The sequence below is a fragment of the Haemaphysalis longicornis genome, unplaced genomic scaffold (genome assembly GCF_048455015.1).
Source record: "Haemaphysalis longicornis isolate Haplotype H1 unplaced genomic scaffold, Haemaphysalis longicornis Haplotype H1 scaffold_1, whole genome shotgun sequence".
Taxonomy (NCBI): Eukaryota; Metazoa; Arthropoda; class Arachnida; order Ixodida; family Ixodidae; genus Haemaphysalis; species Haemaphysalis longicornis.
This window is the reverse complement of record NW_027526203.1, coordinates 281,669,894-281,694,314: the sequence shown is the minus strand read 5'-3', so window position 1 is coordinate 281,694,314 and position 24,421 is coordinate 281,669,894. Positions and strand designations below refer to the sequence as shown.

At 46.3% G+C, this 24,421-nt stretch overlaps 1 protein-coding gene across 1 annotated transcript in view; it reads left to right on the top strand.

Annotated features, from left to right (window-relative positions):
* Window positions 1–24,421, top strand: part of LOC144146903 (uncharacterized) — a 723,365-nt gene that overhangs the window by 563,722 nt on the left and 135,222 nt on the right. The gene's annotated exons all lie outside the window — the stretch shown is intronic.

Genomic DNA, 24,421 nt, shown 5'->3' with positions numbered 1-24,421 from the left:
GGTACGCAGTATCCCACAGGAAATCGGAGCACACACCAGGAAAGATAAACAGCAGTGTCGGAGGACGGTCGGCAGCTACCGCACCTGCATTGCAAGCCGCCTTGAGAAGTGAACAGGTGAAGACGAGGTCGAACAGGAGGCTCCTGTCTAACGGCTTCTTGCAAACAAGAGGAACGTGCTTGGGAGTGGGCGTTCACATGATTAGTCAAGTGATGACTGGCGCCACCGCAAAGTTCACCAACAGGTCAACAGAAGTCCAACTAGACTTCGCTTTCATATTCTTAGAAAGTTCTAAGCCTCCCCCGTAACTTTTAATAAAGCAGCATACTTACAGTAAATCGGATGGCTTGTGGTGTTTCATGTAACTTGGGACAACGATTACACTCAGAGATATTGAATTTTCGGAAAACACAATAATTAAAGACAATTCAGGGGCGGCGGGGGGGGGGGGGGGTATAGCATTTTAAACTATTTTAAGATTGTCGTTAGCAACAGCTTAGTGGCAGGAAAATGCACTTTTAACGATTGAATCGAGCTGAGAATTTTCAAGTGAGAAGTTGTGTAGTAAAACAATAGCCAGAATACCAAATTTCTGCAAATATTCCTTGAAAGGGAGTAAATTTATGCTGCTTGAATAGATTATAAAAAAATAGAAGTGCGGAGCCAATTTGTGGCCATATGTTCTCGATGATAACACTGCGCTTTACCAGCGCGATTGCGCGCTGAGCTGCACAAGGCTTGAATGATGTGTTCCGCTAACGAATAGCTTGAATTTGGCGCGTTTCTTTCAAAGCAATTTGTCGAAAGCGGCTGCATTCGTGTGTGTGTGTGTGTGTGTGTGTTTTTTTTTTTTTTTTTGACGCCCGACAAGTTCCAAATTGAAAATTTTACGTACATTCGTGGTGCAGGCAGGGAGTATATTTCCCTCTCACACTCTGTAGGTTCCCTGTGTAAACAGTTGATTATTCCTGCATTGGTTAAAATTTAAAAACTGTAGGAAGCATTCCATGCCCCGTCGAATGCTTGCCAATTACGTTGGTGCTGGAAAATGTAACCTTTCACGTCCTAAACCTTGACTCAAGGTACGTGAAACGCACTTGTCTGGTCTCGGTACCACGAGAGAGTTTAATATATCTTGAATGAGCCACGTCGAATTTATAGGCTGTCATAGGGGAGTCGGGCGAGGGGGGAAGCTGCTCTAGCCTGTCCAAAGTATTTTCCCGCAAGCTCATCTGTCCACGTAATACTGTAACTTGCCAAAAGCAAACGCGCTGTGGAGCAAAATTCACCACTAAAATTGCAGTTAGCCTCGCAACCTGGGGCCCACGTATTTGTATTCTCTCTCCCTCTCCTCCTCTCTCTCTCTCTCTTTCTCTCATTTTTGTGCAGGATTTAAACAGTGAAAAATCGATTTCGTTGTGCTTCGCCATTTTCTTTACTCATTTTATCTTGCTGCCGCCTACCTCATTCATTTTAATGCCCTATTCACAAAACCCTGGCGTCCATTACACGCACACGCATACAGACACACACACACACACACACACACACACACACACACACACACACACACATATATATACATATATATATATATATATATATATATATATATATATATATATATATATATATATATATATATATATGCGAGATAATTAAGGAGGGAAGAACACTGTGGAAGAAATGACCCAAAACATTTTTAATTCTCGATGGATGGCTCTAAGTAAGTGAACGGCATGTAGTGGCACCCGCCGTGGTGGCTCAGTGGCTAAGGCGTTGCGCTGCTGAGCACGAGGTCGCGGGCTCGATTCCCGGCCGCGGCGGCCGCTTTTCTGATGGAGGCGGAAAGCAAAAACGCCCGTGTGCTCGAGATTTCGGCGCACGTTAAAGATCCCCAGGTGGTCAAAATTAATCCGGAGCCCTCCACTACGGCGCGCCTCATCGCCTGCGTTGCGTCGGCGCGTTAAACCCTACAATCAATCAATCATGTAGTGGCTTCATCTCCGTGATTTAAATATGCCGTTCTATCTGCAGAAGTCTCGTACACGAACCTGCAGCCAACACAAACGCTTTCCCACTCCCATCTCATAACTCATGAGAGTACGATGATAAATCCGTTTCAACTTATTTCTAAAACCTACTTATTAATTGTAGTTATTAATTAATGAACAATTCCAGCATTTCATTCAAATCGATATTGGCCAGGGGGATGGGGGTAGAAGGCCCTATATAATACACGAGCCGAGACAAAAAAAGAAGGTCATTCCACACCGAGTTTCAGGAGCGCTGCTCGCTACCTTTCCCCCAGTGTGGGATATGGTTACGTCAATACCAATCAATACAGCCGCCCAGATATCCCAGTTAAGACATCCGACGCGTAATCCGATGGTTTCGGTTGGTTCGGTACCCACCCCGGGGGCGTGTTTTTGTCCATCACGTTCTTTGGTAAAACATTTAAAAATAGTTTTTTTTTATTCTAAACATATATCGATATATGTGGTGAAATCACAATTGGGTACAGGGGGATTGTTCAAGCTCCTAGAGGCTCCTCCAAGGTCGTAGTAGTCAAGAACCCAAAGAAAGATCCAGGGGAGCTGGTTCGTATCGTTTTCGTGTTTTCTTGTTAAACGTTTAATTTTGAAGTGGTATAAAGAAAGAAAATTGAGAGAAATAAGTGACACGGTTTGGATCCGACTCCACAACCTTGAAATAATACGCAATGCTCTCACGTACGCGGCCACTGAGGCGACCATCCGAGTCTTACTGAGAGTTAAGCCGGCTCTTAGTTTCGGCGACCACAACTCATGCTAAGGCACGCAATGTGCTTTGCATGCCCTGGTGTTTGGGAAGGGGGGGGGGGTGAAGAGGGGGAGGGAACCAGGATGTCGTGGCCTTTAACGCCGCAGATCAATAGTCATCGACTTGCCCTAATGTAATACTAATATAAAAGTGCCAGCACGGGCCGTCGCTGCCTCTAAATTTTCAATCAAACGAAGCAAGATTCAGACCAAATCGCCTTACGGTTTCCTCCAGGCGTTCCGATCGAGCCGACTGCTTTGAAGTACGGTTCAGGGCACGCTATAGCAACCGTTTGTCGTGGCAACACCTTTTCGCAAGTGCTGTTTACTTGAGACCCTTGCCAATCTTCCCACGTGCAAACACGTTTCTTGCTTTTCGGTGATCAACTGTACGGGGTAAAGAAGCAAAGATGGAAGGTATTTTGCCCAGAGTCCGAAGGGAATCGAATTGAATTGAATTTCAGGTGGAGCAATCACTTTCATGTTTAATCAGAGCTGCACTTATATGTCCGTATCAGTGAATTTATCTTCAAGATGCCATGCGCCCACGGAGATCGCCCCTCGTTACGTGTGGTACCATTAGTCACGTCCGATCACATCCTCGGGCACGCCGCCCGAGGGTGGCCGAGACGTCTAAGTGGCCGAGATGTCGTATTGCGGCATACAAGCAGCGTTCGGCCGACGCCTATCCACGGCGGCGACTCTCCTCATGAAGGCGACATGCGGAAACACCTGGGTACACAAAATTTCTGCGCACACTAAGGACGGCCCCGTAGCTTAAATTAACCTGCAGTTTCCCATTGTTGTGCACCTCGTAGTCCAGCTGTATCTTCAGCGGGTGAAGCCACCGCTTGTACTTTTAAAGTCTGGAGTATCTGGTGACGAATAACCATTGAGTCAAGCAAATAAATATTAGAATCGAACGAATATAAAATTAAATTGGAGTGCATCCGGTACTCAGCATCGCAAAGACAGCCCAAAACATCACAAAATGTTTCAAATCTTCACCTTTATTGTTTGGCGCATACCGCTGTTTCTCAGCAATCCAGGAGTTCCAGTGGTAGCAATGACAGAGTGAGTTTAAATTCCCATTGGTGTGGCTGCATTTATAATGAAGGTGACGCGCTAAAACGCCTGCATGAGGTTTCGTACCTGTTGATCACAAAATGTTTCAAATCTTCATCTTTATTTTCTAGCACACACCACTGTTTCTCAGCAGTCAAGTGTTCCACTGGTAACAATGACATAGCGAGTTGAAATTCCGATCGGGGTGGCTACATTTCTAATGAAGGAAACACGCTAAAACGTCTGCATGACGTTTCGTACCTGCTGAACAATTCCAGGGTGTCGGTGTCATGCCTCAATTGCCAGACGTTGCTTCGGTGCAAGTGTGAAAGGCTCATTTATTGAGTTTGGGTTTCATTAATGGCTGATACACATAAGATCAATACCGTAATCACAGGATGTAGAAAGCGATCATGGCTCAAGCTGCATTCCCCCCAAGACACCTTACCACCTGAAAGTTAGCAGTCACTGGCTGAATACCTCAGGAGCGACACACATTTGCAAAAAAACCTTCATTATGCGCATGACGACCCGAATACTTTGCCCACGCTCAGAAAAGTCTGCTTGCGGTTGAGCTGCGCCCATCACTTATGCAAGAGAGAAAATATAGTAATTAGTTTTCGTCTCGCCACTCGCGTTAATGAACTACGAGCGGTAGTAGAACAATACTTTAGAGCATGTTATGCGCTTCCGGTACCTCGTTAGATTTTAAAAAAAGGTAAACTTAAGCCATGTTGGGTGGCAGTTCCTATAAAGGTTCTCTCCCCATTGTGTAAATTAAAGTGGAAGCTGAAGTTTCTTCATTAAGACGAGCTGAACATTCTCCTCGTCCTCAATGCGAAGCTTTGACTTCGCATTACGACTAAGAGACCGGAATACCCTGTCTTGAAAGGAATTGGTCTTAAGTGTCGATAGTTTTCTTCATTTTATATACGCCAGTCAGGTCTGAACGATACATTCCGACTACGCCAAGGCTCCGACATGATAACCAGTAGCATGCCAGCACTTCAAGTGTATTTTGTGTACCATGGTCGTTCGAAGCCAGCAGTCATTGGGAGTCCGTAACTGTCCAAATGTGCAAAAACGCCCTGAAATCAAAAGCAAGTTCGGAAGATCAAGAAGCTATGGCATTTTTTTATTTGAAAGTGCCCGAAAAGAATATAATTTCCGCCCGGCCCTCATATCGAAGACTTCTACGTGCTTTGCGCAGCAGCGTACGTTTCTTCCGTTCATCCCGTCGGCCACGTCAATTGTGCCAGGAAGCCCGGGCTTCGACCTGTGCCGGCCGTTGGAGGCTCCCCAGCGCTCTGTATAACTCTATACTCAACCTTGTGATCGTGAACCGCCTGGCAATCGCTCTCATCGAGAGAAACGAACGAAGCCGAAGCCCCCCTAGTATTCCCACGTGACCTCTTTACCGAACGACGTCGGAGGATCTGGTCATTTATCGGAACGCTCCTTGTTACGCGCACATACCTGCTTTTTTTCTCTCGCTGTCTCCTTCGTTGAACCCACTTTCTTTGTACTGCTCTCCTCCTCTTTTTCCCGGTCTTCCCCATCTAACGCTTCCCTTTATTCCTTGGTTCTCATTTATTCGTCACAACCAACATCTATACTCGCCGACCGCATTGGCTTGCTTTCCTTCGCACAGTTTTACCACGGCTTTATCCAGCTGAAGCGAGAGATTCAACATTGTCCTCTCTAGCCCTTTTTTTTTTTTTTAGCACGGGTTGCAAAACGTCTATCTTATTTCTACTGCAACCTTGCGCCATGTGCCAATACCACACTCATTTTTATAAGTTGCCACACTCACTTCATTTTAATGGTCTCGTTCGTTGACCCTAAAGCAAGCCGCCAAGCTAGGCTCTCAGGAAACCTTGATAGCTCGAGCAGTTGGCTTGGCTGCCTATTGGGCGCATGGCGACACAAAACGCATAATCAATGCGAGTCGGGATCATCCCAGGTCTCCCTTTCTCGGTGTTCCGAGAAAGATGACCACGTTGTTCTTAGGCGCGACTGCTGTCAATCTCAAGAAAGCTTCAGCGCTCTTACATGCGATCGCATATATGGCGTCTGGATGTACGGGAATGGGAAATGTATGTACCCAAGAAGAACAAAAATTCCCCTCTTTGGCAGGGCGTCACCGAAGGAGACATCAGCCCCCCGAAATTACTCGCAGCTTATTTGGGAGTCGTGAATGGAAGAAGTGATGGATTGTAGTAAATGGAGAGTGTTTAAACTACCTAAGATTTTGAGATTCGGCGACGATACTGTTCACTGAGTTCATCGAACGCCTGCAAACAATTGTTCCAAAATTGTATTCATAAAGCTCACAATTAGAGTTAGATAAATATGAAAGAATAGAAAGTAAAACTAAACAGCCGAGCGGAGAGTCTACCTTTCAACCTAGGTTATGGAATACTAGATAATTAGTAGTGGTAGTAGTAGTAGCCTGCGTATTTTAGAGTTGCAGAGGCACGTAAAATACTCGATGAGGGAGATACATATAACAATCTGGGAAAATTTGTCAGTGTTGGTCAGAAGCATCAGAAAAAAAATCATCATGAGGAACATCAAAAAACGAACAGTAGGCTCCAGTCACAAACAAGAATAGCATACAACTAATGCGTACTTGTGGTGCTGATTTAAAGGGTAGAAACCTTGGCGTCAAACTAAGCACCTCAAACTAACACCTAAGGGAGCCAAGCAAAATTATGGAAAGGAGGGTTATAAGCGTAATGCTTAGGGGTAGCAAACGAATGTCATGAATTAAGGAGCAATCTCGTGTGGGTGGCACTTTCGCTCAAACTAAGAGGAAGAAATTGAGTTTTGCGCGCATGTAATACGGAGGACTCACAACCGGTGGACTACTCGTGTAACAGAACAGCAGCCAAAGGACGAGGTGTGCAATAAACTAGGGCGCATAACTCAGTGGCTTTATAAGGTTATTCAGTGTCAAAGGATAGATTCCGATGAACCGGGACAGAAGGAGTCAGCAGTCTATGCCTACAAAGTCTATAATGCTTAGTCTGATGCCGTTGTCGAACTAATGGCATAACGGCCTTCCGTTCTTCTAAACCTCCACTTCTAGCTTCCTCAAAGTTGTCTCCTACCCGTGTTATTATACGCGGTTATCATGCTATGTCTGCCATGCTCACTAACTGCCGCAGGTATCGGCCCCGTCTACCCTGAAAGGCGGATGTAAAAGGCTTTCCTGAAGACAGTTTCACTGACCTCGCTGTTTTTACTGAATCATAGTCTGCGCCATTTATTGAAAATCATGAACTTATTCGTGGTACGTTGTAGTTCATTATTTACAGGAGCGACAGGATCCCCCACAAGGACGGTCAGGTGTTCTTTTTCCTAAAGGTTTGCCTAAAATTCGATCTCCTTACCATCATCTGCCATTCCAAATCGTTGCGCCCATTTATTTCTGTCTGCACGTACAAATATTCTAATCGCCTTCTATCACGCACCCTACAAGGACCGTTCTTCTATTAAAGATATTTCCTCCCTCGTACGTCATCGATTTGACTACCCTCTATTCTCCAGCTACAGTAAAAGGTCGTTAATTCGAACCGCTAGGGGACGCCATCTCAGTTCGAATGAATGAAAGTTCGAACTAATGAAAGTGGACAACAACAACAGTACATTGATATTGGGAAACAGTAGGGCATGTCAACACTTTGAGGCCTCCAAAAGCGGGTGGTTTTGGCCTGTCTTTTGTCCCTGAAGGCGTCAGTCGGTACTTTTTGCCCTAACAAACGACTGTAGCGGAAAGCATCACCTTCGCCTTCTTCGAAACTGAAGAAGAGACAGGTGGAATTCCATCCGGTCATGACTCCTGAGCGGAAGGCTGCACCATGTTTCGTCCCCGCCCTCCTTTTCGTCATTGGCAGCGGCAGGTTTCGCGATTCTCACCTGAGATTTGATGTCCACATCTGTCCGCGCACGACGCACACCACTGTACTCGCGTCCTCATCGACGAAGTTCCCAAAAAATTCGCCTTCCGAAACTTCCGTCATGTGGGATTTAGATTGGTTTTAGCCCCTATTTAGCCTTCCCCGTTCTACGCAGCCTCGTGTGTAGGTACAGGGTGCATTTCCCTAGCCGTGTGCCTGGCGGCAAGGCGTCGGCGCACGGTGGCGCGTAGTTCGAATTATCCGTTCCGGAACATACTCGGGTTCGAATTAACAGCCTTCTGTAGTCGCAGACTTCTGTGGAGAGTTGGCCGGACCAAATCGTACAGTTAAAATTGTCCATTAATTCGAATTATCGAAGTTCGAATTAACTGTAGTTTCCTACTCTGCGGTAAAAAATTGTTTCTGGCACCGTATGGAGTACGCTCATGGCACACACACAGATCCCCAGAGATTTTCTAGAGGTTTTTAGGACTCCGTCCTCCTTGATAATTTTCTCTCAGTCGAAGAATCAACTCTTGGCACGAATTCACTTGATTTTGTTCTGGCCTCAAATAATGACCTAATTCAATCCGCATAATATGCCGATGACCTGAGCAATCATATTATCATGTTTAAATCTGAAATCAAATACCTACATGTAAACCTTGTACACAGTGCAACCGCGGCATCAATAAAGGTGACTTTTTTCATGTCAACTATGGTCACTCAAACTGGACTACTCTCACTATATTCGTCGATCAAACCTGGCTGTTGCTTTAACTAAAAATGAAAGCCACATTTCACTTGTTTTCATTTGTGGCGACGTGGAAGGGTCTTTGCATGCTAGCAAAGACAGTCCCTCCATCAAAATAAAAATACGCGAGCTTGTGTGAATAAAACAGCTTGCCCAGACTTCAGAAAATACAGGAAGTCCTTTTAAACATTATCCGCATAGCTCTTAAAATATTCTTGTAACTTAACTAACACGAAAGTAGCCACAAATGTAGCATTATTGTCGTTAACTAGGATGGCTCCAGAACTTCATTCGAACATCGGCCTTACGTTACGAGCTCGCACTCCTTATCTGTCATCACCTGCGAATTTGTCCGTAATATACCCGCATTATTAAGATCCAACTTTAACCAATCGCTCCCAATTAAAATAACTTCAGGATGTTTAAATAACTTCTTTAATAAAGTAAAGACATCTAGTACACCCAGTCGTGACGATATCCCATTAAGAACATCATATGCTCGAAACCTACTAACGCCATTTCCAGCCGCATCCTCCAAATTATTTTCACTCAGCCCATTTCCGAGGGCGCTATTTCAAAGTGGAATACGAGCAAAGTTGTCCAAATTCACTGCCAGAGATCACACTACCGGCTCATCTCGCTGACGTATATAGCATGCAGACTACTATAGCGGGAATACTTTATTCCAATACCTGTACGCACTTGAATTAAACCACTTTTTTAAAGAAAGCGCAAGCAGCAATTCCACCCAGGTCTTTCGTGTTAAACCCAACTATTTAACCTCCCTACAGACCTTCATCTTAATCTCGATTCTTACTTTAAACTGACGTCATCTATAGAGATTGTCTCCAGAGCATTTTCCCTCGTTCCACACCTGCAAATTTTTGGGGCCTTTGGCTGCATCTCTTTATTTCGCGCTGGAATAAACGTCCACAGACGTTTTCAGAACACCACAATCGCTGGACTTCATTCTCGTATTACCAAAGTGATGTGCGGTGCTTTACAAGGCTCAGTTCTCGTCTCCCTTTTATCCGAAACCTAAGTTAATGATTTACCGTGGTGCATTTCTTCCTCCATTCGGCTGTTTGCAGAATACAGTCTCTACAGGCGGATATCTAATAATCAATGCATGTCCCTTCTCCAAAATGACCTAACAGAAAAAAAAAAAAAAAAACCCAGATGCTCCGTTTGAATGCTGAAAGCTCTCATATATATATAAGTGTAAATTTACACACATAGCACGAAAACACACTACGCAACATCTTCATGATCGCTAAACATGATAGACATATCACGAATGGAATCGTATTCATATCCTCGGCATCTTCATGATCAGCAAATTAACCTTGGTCCGACTATATTTCTAAACTTGTCGCCGATGCTTTCAAATCGCATGGAGGCATTAGAAGATCTTTATTACCCTCACCTTCTGCATTCCGCCATGCGCATATGAAAAATTTATACGCACTAAACTCGAGTACGCTTCTGTGGTTTGGAACTCTCATCAAACTTACTAACTTAGCACTCTTGAACCGGTTCAAAATCGCGCAGCTCATTTCATCTCCGCGGCATTCCGCGTTCCTTCGAGCATCAGCAACATGAAATCGTCCTGCGGTATCCCTACCCTCACATCTCGCCAAAAACGTGCCCGACTAGACTTTTTTCACAAACTCTAGTATGTTTTTCCGGACGTGCGTGATTTATGATTATTCTGCATTTAATTCGCACGTCACGACGCCTGCTTAACCTCGTGAGCAAACAGTGCGTTCATGGTTTAACCAACGCGTACAATAACTCATTTTTGCCTGTTTCCAGAGAGAAGGAAAATGACTTGCCGTATTCATCAGTAACAGAATGTGACCCCACGAAGCTGAATAATTACTAACCTCCGAGAAAAGAGCGGAGAAAATATATTTGCAGACCTCTTTTTACAGTAAAGCTGTATACCTCTACCCCGTATACGTCTATCTTCGTGGGCAAAAACGCGTACTAAAAAAACACACCGGGAGATTCGTTTTCCAACGCCTCGCGCTAGAACGCTTCGTGCTTCAAAGACACGATACTTTTACAGCAAAGCTGTATACCAGAAACTGAGCGTAGTATCAGTAGGCAAGGTATTAGAGTAACGCCACTAAGGCACGCAAGTTAGCACCGGCGGCCACTTCGGCGTTTATCAGTGTTGCGAGATTGCTGCATCTACGGCCTCACCGTTAACTTAGACCGGGTCGTTTGTTAACAACACTACCGAAGATGCAGAAATACGGCATGTTCGGGCACACTTCTGCTGCTGAAATGCTGCTACACGCGTTATCCTTGGTTCGCATTCGGAACGACGTCAGTAGCGCGCAGCCGCAGAGCAGGGAGGACAAGATAGCTAAGCCTACCAGAGTTGACAGACTAAAACGCATAAACAACAAAATGGCGGCGCCCATTAACCTCTTCCATCACCATTTGTAGTGGTTTACAACAGCTTTGCTGGACATCTACTTTCGCAGGGCGGAATGGCGACCAATTTTTTACACGTCACGAAACTTTTTTTTCTCTCAATAAAGGGCGTCATTTTAAATTTTAACAGCTTCAAGAATTGTTGAAGTGTTAGCTGTCATGAGGCGTTGTATTATAATCATACTTCCTGTGGGCAGGTGGGAGACAAATCCACAGGCCACCGAACGCCGAACCAGGGGGAGGGGGGATGGGAAGTCTTTTCTTGATTAACTGGCTGTATGGGGAGGGTCCCAACTCCAAACCTATGCTCACAGGCACGGCACATGTTTACACGAGAGAATAACGAAAAATGGCAAGGCTTATGCCATACGAGGTGTATCTATACTGTCTATACTAAAAACACCCGTACTCTAGGTTAGGTACTCACATTTCGTCTCACACATGCCTGGGGTTTCCTTTGCGCTGAATAATGTGGACATGTGTGAGGCATGCCAGTAGTTTTGGTAGTTCGGAACAGTTCTGCCTATAAGTACTTTGTGTTCGAGCATTATTTCACTTTCGCCGGGTGGCTGATTCGAGTGACAGACAAACAGACAGACAGACCAAAGTTTTAAGGACAAGAGTCTTTCTTGGGTCACTTAACAGCGAGAATTTTCGTCTGTCTCTGTGTCTCTTCGCCTGCGCCTCTGTCTATCTGTCCCTCGATTCAGCCGCCCGGACAAAAGTTAAAAGGATTTTTAAACTAGTCTACATAGGCAGAACTTTTCCAAACTACTAAATCTCGTACCACACTTCTTATTTACCAACATTGTTGAACAAACAGAAACTATTAGGCGTATTTAATGCAAAACATGAATACATAACTGGTACTAGCAGTGTTATTGTAATTAAAAACTGATGTGTACCGGATTTTCGCAATAGAAATTTTACAAAACGCGTTGAAAACAGTTTTGAACTAAAATAACAAAGGCGCGCGGCCGAGCATAGACCCCACGGCGGCATTCCAAGTAGAACAGTAATTAAAGTCTCCAATAAATGGCGCGCTAGCAATGCCAGGGCGGGAAAATTAAATTAACTTCAACAAACCTACACCGTGCTTACCATGGTAGGAGCGAGATGGCAGGGGAAACGCGTGAGAAGTGGACGGGGGAAAGAAGAGAGGTATTAGCGGGTCAGGGGAGGCACAAGACTATGGTCTCTCGACGAGATATTACAGCGAAATGGGTACATACGCGGCGTCTTTTTTTTCTCCTGTAGGTAACCTAAGCCCCCCAAAAAACTATCGTCTTTAAAGAGCCGACAACAACCGGAGGGTTGGTTATACAGCGTGCGCCCACTGCATGCTGAAGTTGTTCCTTCGTTTCAAATTTTGGAAATGTTTATTTTCTTGCTTTATTTAGTCTCTTCCCATCATGTTCTTCCTACATTTACTTTTATTTCATAGGTGCTATACGCCCCATCCCTCTAGTCCCCCTCCGTCCCGTCACACACCAAAAACCAGATCCTTGGTATGCCACTTAGAAGAACAAATGTAGTATTTTCTATCAACAAGATAGATTAACAATCTCTTTATTGGGTGTAATTGGTTCATCAAGAGTAGCGACTACAAAAGTTTTTATAAATGTCGAAAATTGATAGAAAACTCCGGATGCACTGGGCCCGTAATGGGGAAGATTAACTGCATGTCGAATGCCCAAAAGCTAGCCAACATTTCACTCATCCACCAATCAGCTATCCTTTATAAAAATTTCGCGTCCATCCATCTTCATTCGTTAAAATTAAATTGGGGCTTGAGGCGCCGAAGCTGCACCTGGGCTGTGAGGCGCCCCGTAGTGGAGGTACACAGTCCAAAAAACGTCCACCAGTCTGCTTTCCCAAAATGCACAGAGAAGGACGATCACTGCGATCGCTGCAGTACAATTGGTCAATGCCGACAGACAAAATAATAAGATTTGACTCGAAAAATCGGGTGTGTGCGGTGGCATCGCGCAACGGGAGCATGAAGAGTTGCATTGGGGGATGTAACAGCGTATACATCCTATTTTTTACTCCAATCGTATGCGGGGAATCTTTATTTGCCTCATGTGTTCCCGCGGGTACCGCGACCGGTCATCCAGGTGCATTGTGGAAAGAAGATCCACGAATATATTTTATAGTGTACCGATTCGTTTACACCATGTGGGCATCTTTAACATGCTCCAAAATCTCGTCAAGCGGGCGGTGTTGTCTTAAGAAAAATTTCCGTCACGTCCTGAATCTCCATCGTGTCAGTTGCAGTGCGCGCTAGAGCGCGCTAAGCATCAGCATTGCACCAACTACATATTTTTGCACTTGTACAGTTTAGCGTACCGTTCTACGTTTACCGTTTCATCAGGCTCACTGCCTCCTTTTTTTATTGAAACGCTAGTCGTTAACTACCTACGCCTACCGTCCTGACTTGCGATCAGCGAAGCTCAAAATTTGTTTTGCCTTCTTTTACTTTAGTCATAAGGCCTGTTCAACTTTCTTTCGCTGTGCGCCTTTCGCATCCACGCGTAACGTACACAACGGTGTTTTGCTGACTTCGAGGCGCACTGCAGGGTTGTTCACTTTTTTTCTCGGTCTCCTTAGCCCCTTCTTAACTTTAACAACGACATCTGGCGCTGTCCGCAAAGCTGGCTCCAAGGAGCTTGTTTCTTTTCTTCCCCTTCACTCTTAACTGTCGTTTCCGGGGCGCTGTGCAAGCGAGAGGAACCCCACACTTCTTCCCCTTGTCACAAAGTGCCGTAAACAGATGCACGCGTCGAACGAGGCGCCGCGGATCAATCGCCATCGTGCATGGAGTCCCTCGTGACTGACGACGCCAGCACTTGCATTTTGCGCGCGGAGAGTTGCGGCTTTGTGTGCATGTGGTCTGCGTTGTATTTCCGTCGCGTAATTCTTTCAGCACTTCGCGCGAATAGGACCGAACTCATTTTAACCACTTTGCATCCAAACAGCCCCGCGAATTTCCCTCTTTCGCGGACGCGCGTAAGACTGCTCCCGCAGTTTCACAAACCTTCGGTAGGCGTGCATAAGAAATGACTGAGGTTGGCCGCAAAAATATTTGCTTTTTGGCTTTTAACGCCCGCCCACCGAAGTTCCTCTCCAAGATATAAAAACACAGCTCAGAGCACTGACGATTACTTTTTAAACCATTTATTTATTTTTATTTATTTATTTATTTATTTATTTATTTATTTATTTATTTATTTATTTATTTATTTATTTATTTATTTATTCATTCATTCATTCATTCATTCATTCATTCATTCATTTTTTCGTGGATACTTTGTAAGTATTGCCAGCAAACAACTGCCCGACACTGCACACCGCTGCGGTGATGCAGCATGCAAAACAAATAGGCAGGGTAGCTGAGCATAGTTATGCATTTCTGTCCCATAGCTATTCATCTGATCACCCCTCCTAATCTATGCCACCTCAACGGTCGTGAATAGCTCGTGGTTTTCAGGATAAAGTGGTGCTAACCATGCATATTGCTTTCAATCTTCATGATTAGCGTGTGTGTTGTATTAAGCGGAAGGTTGGGTTAGTTGGTTATATGACACTGAAGACATTGTTAGCGCTGAAAGAGGGGATACGGGATAGCAAATTTCACGGGACCAAAGTTAAACACCCACTGAATTTTACTAGACACGCAACAAAGGGTACGACAATGACGCATGCGTGAAAGAAAAACAAACAAACACGGATTCATTCCTCACGTGTGCGGGGTAATCTCCGCTTCAAGAAATACACTTCGTTGCTCGATAATGCCTGGGTACCGGAGCAAGCGTTTCCTTCTCCCACAATACGGAATGCGTCAAATATTTCTTTTTGGCATTGGTTGTTTAACCTGTCAGAACTCCTATATATGTGAGTTCTCCCGTCGGTATTGAAGTGAACTCCTTAGAGGACAGGGAGTACAAGGCCGGGTCGACTGGATGCCGAGCCATGAGGACATGAACCCAGGAAATCGGGTTGGCCACAAGGCAGCGCAGGAGAGTATCGCTCGTTCCTCTCCGCCGAACTCCTCGTTGTCGTCCCCTCCTACGCATCCGGCTCTTCTCGTGCTCCGACTTAAGAAGGCAATGACAACAGGAATACCAGATAGCCTCCCCGACAGGTTACCTCTTCAATGTTGGCACGCAACCAAGGGCGGTTTAAATATTGGTAAAGAAGTTTTGTGCTGACGCTGCATATACTCCCCATATTATTCAGAAATGGACCCGCAGACCTGAAGGACGTGAACACTGCCCTTATTGACATCTGAGCGCCAAATTTGATTTACACCATCTCATTTAGTCCTGCGTATACTTGCAGGAGCATTGAACACAACTTCCATCCCTTCACACCCTGTTTGCCTTCCCTGAAATATCAGACAATATAGACTGCGGTAAGCTTCTTTCGCAGATCACTAGCTTTGCAATTAAGAATGGTCTGGCATGAGTTGTCTAGCAAGGCGACGCCTAGTCCGTCACAGCGACTAAAAAACTGTGAAGTGACACGAAGAACTGAAACTGATACTCTACATCCCCCTTCCCTCACAACCCCAAGCACCCCATCATTGGCTTCGGCCTCTCTGTCAAATCAAAGCTTCAATCTCTCTCTCTCTCTCTCTCTCTCTCTCTCTCTCTCTCTCTCTCTCTCTCTCTCTCTCTCTCTCTCTCTCTCTCTCTCTCTCTCTCTCTCTCTCTCTCTCTCTCTCTCTCTCTTCGTAAAGGGTATACTTTTTTCTACAAAACTGGAGAAAAATTTTTTTTTTCATAATTCGACTGAGTAGCTCTGACGTCACCCGCATTTTCTCGGCTATGCTATGTTTTTTTGACGACACGAGGAAACGCTAGGCTGTAATTATGAATTATCTTCTCTAAAAAAACTGCCATACGTCTTTGGCAAGTCAGTTTCGTGATATACGTTAGTCCAATTGGACGGGCCAGTTGTATGGCATGCGTTAGTCCTACTAGACGGGCTAGTTTTCGTCGTACGTCAGTCCAACTGGTTTTAGCAATTAATGAGCAAAAGTAAGCCGCATAGCCACATTGATAGTTTTCAGAGCGAAGCTCTTAGCAAATCCTCATTTTTCGTGTCCGCAGTTAAAAATACGAAGACATTGCCGAGCCCGCCCACGTGAGCGTGGGCCTCGCGGCGACCGCGCGGCTGTTAATTAAACCAAGAAAAATGCCTAGCGCTCGTGTGCGCGTGCTTCCCAACGACCGCCTTTTTCTTCCAACTTTTCTTCCAATAGTACTCACTTTTCTTCATATTTGTTGTGCGATTACGCTTTTCTCTTCAAATCTTAGTTTACTAAATCCGGCACAGTAGCCCCAAAAAAGCTCCCGATACTGGGTACGCGCCACAAACAAAGGAACAACGACGACGACAACAACAACAACAACAGCAACGACCGCCCACCGTCCCCTGCACAGGTTTATCAAAGCCAAGCATACCCACTTAGGGAGATTTTCCAAGATTGCTGCGGCCGCCCGGCAGTTAAAAAAATTACACCATCTTCCCGTAGGGGAACCCTGAGTAGTATTCGAAGCAGCCATGGGGTCGACTGAAGTTCCTATTAGTTTTCAGTTCGTCGTTTCCGTTGACGTTCAGCTTCGCGTGTCTTCGTTGTATCAGTAGCTTCTTGACGTAGTTTGAATGAGTGAAGGACATAAGGCGCGTTTGTAGCACATGCTCCCGTCTCCGTTTGTAGCGCAGTAGGAAGAGCGCCACGTACCTCCCGTTGCGGCCAGAGAGTCATGGGATCGAAACCGGGCGCCGCCCAACTATTTCTTTTTAAAGTGGACTGCGCCGACGTCAGCCCAAATGCTGACGGGGCTGAAGAGACGCGCATGCGCAGTAGAGTGCGGACGGCGGCCAATGACAACGACAGAGGGAGGGGCACAGCCCCGAGCATGAGATGCTTCGCATCTAAAAAACCTAGAAAATGCCGAGCGCTCGGGTGTGCGTGCTTCGCGGCGACCGCCCAGCGTCATCGGCACGCGTTTGCAATCCAAGCATACACACTTGGGAGATTGGCAAAATTGGCAGAATAAAAATTCTGCGGAAATTCAGACAATTATCTACTAATGCGTAGCATTCTTACGTCGCTTGTCTTGAATGTGAGTTTTTACAGTCAAAGTTTTTGTTTTTTCTAAATCCTGTCCGACCAATTATCTCCATTTACACTACTATAACGGCTCGAAGTGGAACATTCGCGAAATCTGCATTATTGTTGAAACGCAGGTCGTTATACGGTTTCCCATTTTCCGTATTTTTTTTTTCATGTTATTGTTTGTTTGTTTGTTTGTTTCTTCTTCAAAATTTCGTTTGACCAATTATCTGAATTTATGCTGCCATAACGACTACAGGTGGAGCTTTCTCGAATCTGCATTATTGCGGAAATGCAAGGCGTTACACGGTTCGCCATTTTCCGGATATGTTTTTATTTTTCTTAATATTTACTTTTCAAAATTTCGTGCGACTAATTATCTCCATTTAGGCTATTATAACGATTACAGGTGGAACGTTTTTCGAAATCTGCATTATTTTGGAAATGCCATGCATTATACGTTTTGCCATTTTTCGTAATTTTACAGTATTTTTCTTATATTCTAGTTTTTCAAAAGTTCGTCCGACCAATATATTATAACGATTACATTTGGAACTTTCCCGTAATCTGCATTATTGTGGAAATGCAGGACGTTACGCGGTTCGCCAGTTCTCGTAATTATTTTATATTTTTATTATTTTTTTAGTTTTTCCAAATTTCGGTCGACCAATTATCTCTATTTGCGCTATTATAACGATTACAGGTGGAACTTTCGCGATATCTGCATTATTGTGGAAATGGCATGCGTTACGTTCTGAGATTTTTCGTCATTTTTAATATTTTTCTTATTTATTAGTTTTTCGAAATTTCATTCGACCATTGATCTCCATTTACGCTATTATAACGATTACAGGTTGAAATCTCGCTAAATCTGCATTATTGTGGAAATGCAGGGCGTTACACGTTTCGCCCTTTTCAGTATTTTTTTTTGTATTTTTCTTATTTTTTGGTTCATCAAAATTTTGTGCGACCAGTTATCTCTATTTACGCTATTATAGCGATTACAGTGGAACTTCCGCGATAGCTGTATTTTTGTGGAAATGCAGGGCCGTTACACGGTCCTGGCTGCGGTGGTATTCGGCAAAGAATGCTACGCCTTAAAAAAACTCCAGCGTAAGCCGTAATCGCGTACCTCAGAACGAGAAAGACAGGTCGCAGCGTACGCCCCTCCAAGGTAATGTCCAGTGATTATCACTCCCAAAAAAATGAGGGAAGCTCACACCTATAGCAACAATGATGGAGGTCGTTGCGGCTACGAAGAAGAAGCAAATCGGCTGCGATCGTGGACTTAAACCGTCGTGATGGTTGTGAAGGTTGCGTACAGCTTCGCTACCTTCAAGTCTTGCGCGTTAGTGTGAGCTTCCTGCATTTTTTTTTTTTTCATGAGAACTGCGTTCAGTGTATTTCCTTGTCGAGTGAAAATAGTGCAGAAAATTGCAAGTGGTGGTTCAGGGTTCCTTCTACTCTAACGAATTATCTCCCTTTGTCCCTGTAATTCTTTGCTTCGTACCGTACCCTCGCCTTCAATTTTAACACAGACGCCAGGCACGGAAGTCCCGTCTTTCTTCCGTTAAGCCCCCTGGCTACCTGGCTCTGGCTCCCCCAATGCCTCGCACTGCGGAAATATTCAGCAAACGTAGGGCCAACGCAGCCCTCACACCCTGCATCACTAGAAAATGGACTCACCCAACGGGATATTCCCCTCGTTAATGTCCCCACTGCCGGATGACCATATTCGCCACCCTCGACCACCTAATCTGGCGCTGCTCCGTGTTTCCTCTGCACCGCTCTATCCTTAACAACGCTATGCCTCCCGATGCCTCTCAAGAGGACCCTCCATTTGAAGACCCTAATGTTCTCACAGCCGTAGGGTTATTCGACCTAGATAGTGGTTCCCCAAGACTAAAACAGACTGTGGTCCAGTCGTGAATTTTCTCTTATGAGATATGATCTTCAATTTACCCTGGCCTCTGCTGTCTAAAGGGAATTCCTATATGGCTTTCATGGACACATCAGTTCTTCAACTGGGCTGCTTCTTCCGTCCCCTCCTTCCCTGTACCCATGTTTTGGCAGTATGAGCTTCTCTTGATTAATAAAGGACTAGAGCCGCAACAACCGTATACGATGATAGGCATAGTTGGGGGTCTCGTTCATTTCCGCGCCCCAGAGCTCGAGCTCGAAAATTTCGGGAAGGAGGGCTGTTGCCGCGAGATGCTGTTCCCTTTTGGGTACAAGCCCGCCACTTCCCGTACGCACCCAGCGCCACCTATGGTTGAATTCGAACACTCCTTCTATTATTTTGAGCAACTGCCAAAACAACCCCCATGTGCCGCCTCAGAATTCTAATGGGTTTAACACAGGCTTTGCTCTAAAGGCCTGGTGCAAAACTTTTTTGCGGAACCCGTGATTATTTTTACTGTAAAATGTTTTCTTGTCCTAATTCAGCGCATTTTTATCGTAAAAAGGAGCACTTTGGTGGGTTTTAGATTGGTTTAGGGGCGGGATGCAGCATACCAACACGTTTAATTTACGTTCTGTATCCTACCGGAAGTGTCTGGCTTGTTCCTATCTCGGAACAGAATATCGCGCCGCTGCACCTTGGCATCCCTGCTATGTCATTGCCTGATTATGCATGCACCGTTTGTCGAGCATCATAAACATCAGATTTATATACCTAGTTAACTAAATATTAGCTTGCCCTCCTTCGAATTGAACAGCAGAGTCATCCGGATGTTTTCTTAAATTCTCACTGCAGAACATTGAATATTACAGTAGCTTTTTTTAAAGCCGAATGGTACCGAATACGTTACGTTGCTAAATTCAGAGTACCATCCCCGTAACCCATGAAAGGGTGACCGCTTCTGCTCTGGAACGCAGGTGTCAATGACTAGGTAAAGATGACAAAGAAGTAGCATCCACAGCTGCCGTGGCTAAGCATCGCTGCTTCAACATCGCCCTGTGGTTAGCCCTCGCCGTCTCTTCGCGATTGGAGGCGGCGGCCTGGGCTCATTCGATGGCAGAAACTTCGACAATGGAGGATACGGCGGAAGAACTGCCCGTACTGCCGCAAGGTCTGTTTCCCGCCTGGGACGCCGTCGCCATCCGCACCGCTGAATTCCTCGGCGGGACAGCCCGAGAACACCGCTATCACGGCACAGCAGGCGACTTCTTCGACGACCTCGCGTCGTGCACAGGACTCGTCGACGTCCTCGACGTCATGTACCAGCGGCACCCCAGGCTGCGCTCTGTCCTCGTCGGCCTTTTGCTGGCAGTCGTGGCCACGCTCGGAGCTACAGTCCCGCTCTCTACGCTCGCCTGCCTCAACGGCGGCCGCATGCCATTCCTCAAGGGAAACACAACACCAAGGCACTGCGCTCTTTCCTGCCTGCTACCCGGGCTGTACACGATCCTGGCATTCGTCTTCCTAACCATGATGATGACCTCGCACGGTGCCCTGGCCGACGCCATGCGCCGCCTTCCCGGTGTCTTGGACCTGGCGCTGGCTGGGCTGCGCCGCTACGTAGAGCAGACCATCGGCGAGCTACTCTCGGAGCTCACCGGGGTCGACGCCGCCGCATCTCAAAGCGCTAAGTACTTCATTCTGGCGGCTATGCCAAACGAGACACTTACCCGCATGAGTCCTAACGATTGCCGAGTCTCGACCAAGGTGCGCCGCTGCGGAAACATCTCTGCCAGATCGCTACTTTTTGGTGAAATGACTCCTGACGCAACCAAACTGATGCGAGAGAATCTCGAGTCTCACCTTCGCCGTACCTTAGCTAGTATTGATCAGCTAAGAACCAATATTTACGCTATGGAGCGGCGCACCGAGCTTTGGGGCACAATAAGGGCCATCGAATTGGCGGCCGTTCCCATTGCTATGGTTTCATTGGGCGTCATCATAGCGTTGCTCGCATTCGGCGTAACGTCTGGTGTCCGCAACTGTATCAAGTCGTACGGAAGGACATCGAGGATGTACATATACCCAGGCATAATTTTGCTGGCTGCCGCGGGGCTCATCATGTTCTTTAACGTACTCGCAACTCCCTTCATGGTGGTGCTAGCGTCGACGGGAGTGATCGGAAAATGTTACTTCTGTGCGCGTACGCACCTTGACAGGCTCCTCGAGATGGGTTGGCCGCCATCCGGGCGAGGACCTTTCTTTGCGTCACTCACGCCAAAAGTCGTCCTTACTAAGTGCGCAGGACGTGGAGCGTCGATTGCTGCCTTGGGAACATTCAACACCACTATTGCGTCGTACGTAGGCAACCAGAACGCACTGACGGGATTGCAGATACCAAATCTTGCATTGAGCCCAATGGCACATCGCGTGACTGCCGGAAACTGCACACCACTTCACGACCTACTAGCTGGCGCAATGAACATCTTCTGCGAGAGTTTCCTGGAAAACCACCTTTCCTTTACCCTCTCGCTCGCAGCGACGGTCGCACTTTCAGTTGCAGTCCTTCCGTCTTTGTTAGCCGCCTCCCATCACTTTTTCACCTTAGCAAAACCTATGCTTCCAGCGAAAGACGTTGACACCGGTCGCCATCGGGCCGATAAAAACTGCGAAACGTCCCGCGAGAAGTTGTTTGCAGATAACGCCAACACTTCCTATATGTCTGGACAACACTCCTTCTCACGAGTTGAGCAAACTAAACGTCGCTACCGGCCTCTCCTAGAGGCCCTGGGCTGTTTGTTTACCATTCTCGCCTTTAGTTCGAGACAAAGACGCAAGAGAAATCCCCATGAACAACAAGATAGTTTTTACATTGACGGTGAAGGCACGTCAATTTCAAATGACGTCGACACTGCTCCCCTGAGTTCCAACAGTTCCGCATGGTATCCGGTGGGCACTCGGACCTCCAGGTTCTTTACGGCAAGAAGCCTCAGTGGGAAGTGTTCCAAAGCCATTAAAAACAAAAGTGCTCTGCTCCCCGTATCGGTGTCTCGTTCTCGGGTGCTGGTCGCGAAGGAATGGAATCCCCCGGAAGCATGTGTGGCCAGGCCAGTCGTCGACGAGGCATTTCCAGGTTCCGGCTTCTCCTGGAGCCAAGCTAAAAAGTTCAAGGGCCGAATGCCACTGCCTGGAAGACATGGCCGAAAAACATCGCTCGCTACCATCGAAGAGTTGTCTGAGCCCACCTCAGGCAGTGACCTTTCCATGAGAACGGCCAGGTCGACGCTCACCGACGACTGGGCCTTGGCAAGAAGCTCGTTTTTAAGGAGCGGTTGCGGTGACTCTTCTACTTCCTGTTTTCAGTTCTCCTCGCGCGCGGCGCTGGGCACTGACTGTTGTCGTAAAGAAATGGACAAACAAGACATCGCTGTAAAGTCGACGGTCTAACAAAGCCAAACCTCGTTTACAATAAATTCAACACCCCATAAAATAAACCACTTGTAATGAAAAACGCCTTCAGTTGCATTGAGCGACACCTCCTGAACAGTGCAGGAAGGCTTCTCGTGCACAGTGAGCGCCACCGGCTGTGTGCTTAAAATATTGAGAATTTTCTCTATGGCCTGTTGAACGACTCTTATGCATGACCAGGATTTATACACGCGCCGCCGAAACCTGATTTCGCCCTCTCCCGGCGCTTCGCTCGTCCGGGGGGCGTAACTGAATGGCGCATAAAACACACGGCCGCCGTTTTATAACGAAGACAGCTAGGAGAAACGACTCCGGGATATCCGTAGCATGGCTCCAGCGGCACGCTGTGGCAAAATTTTAGGCTTGTATGACTAACGTACGACGTTCCCAGGGCGTCTAAACGTTTTCTGCTGCTGCCTCATAGGCAGCAGCATAATTATACAGAACTGCAGAACTGCACAGTAACTATACGTTCCCTCTGCTAATGTTAAGGCATATTTCCGGAGCATCCCACGCGTTATACGCAATCGAAGTCGGCAGAAACAGAAGTGCATGTATACGCACGCGAGAGTTCAGATCTCCGTGGCAAACCTCTTGCGCTTCCATATTTTTCTCCAAACAAAACCTGTGACCACTAGTAATGAAGGAAGGAAACAAAATTCTAGGTAAATCGGAGATGTCATACGCCTAATTTCGTGTGTTATTACCCTAAAACACCCTCAGCGTTCAACGTTTAACGGGCTGCCATTCAAAGCGCCAACGATTCAGGCCTCGGAAATTGCAGTATCGAGACGCACTGGACTGCAGTATATGTAGATAAAAAAACGGTGGCAAGCGTCAGCGCGTCAGCGCTTACCTATGGAAGTTTTGTAAAGAAGCTTGTTATTTCCCGTGATGCGCCTTGTCGCTTCCTCGGCGTCGCAGCGTGGCTTGTCCGGCTGTCTTTGCCCATAGCAACGGCTCAGGATGCAAGGCGGGAATGAGCGCCTCCTCCGCCCTCTAGTTCGGCCCGTTGGTGAAGTAAACTCGTTGCTATCTGCCGACACCTTGACGATACTCCGACATCGCGAGGCTACGCTATGTTTAATGCGCCTCGTATTTTCATCCTATGCACTCGGCGTTTTATAACCTCTCTAATACAAAGAAATAGTCCACAGTCCAATGTTGAAGCCAAAATTTCTCTCGGCCAAAACTCTGGTTGGTGTCCGTCGAGATGTCAAGCCCGGGTTCATTTTCACCAATCACCGGCTGCACACCCGTCTCTCTCATGTCGACCATTGGCCACCTTGACTCCGTGCCCTTGCCCGCTCAAGCCCGGTGTTCTCGAGGTCTGCTCATAGGAATGCAGCTCGGGGTCCGTAAACCAGTGTTGCACACGTTCCTCCGAAATAGGAACGAAAGCTCGTTCCTCGTTCCTTGCCAATTTTGAAACGAGTTCCCGTTACAAGTTCCTTTATTGCGAAAGGAACGCGTTCCAGTTCCACTTCGAAAATTGGAACGTGTCGTTACATTAACGTTACAATTAGGTTTTTAAATTAAAATATAGTGTCGGATAATCCTGGGTCGAAATTAAGTGAGACATTTAAAACTCACATCGAACTACGTATATTATAGGAATATTAGCACCACCTGCAGAAGATTATCTGGAGATAAAGATAATGAAAAGAAACGCTCCTAGGCGAATTTTTTCAGGGAGCACTCGACAAACTCCACACGGCTCGAGGACATTTCGGTGCAGGATATTTCGGTGCGGAAATTTCGGAGTACGGACATATCGGTGTACGGACATATCGGTGTACGGACGTTTCGGGGCACGCACATTTCAGTGTACGACATTTCGGTGTATGGACATTTCGGCGACCAAATTATCCGGTGCTTGCCTGTTTGCGACAGCCGTTATATTTTTATTTCCGCTTAACGTGGGTTATGGACAACAATCTGGAGCAGTGAATTTATTTTCTT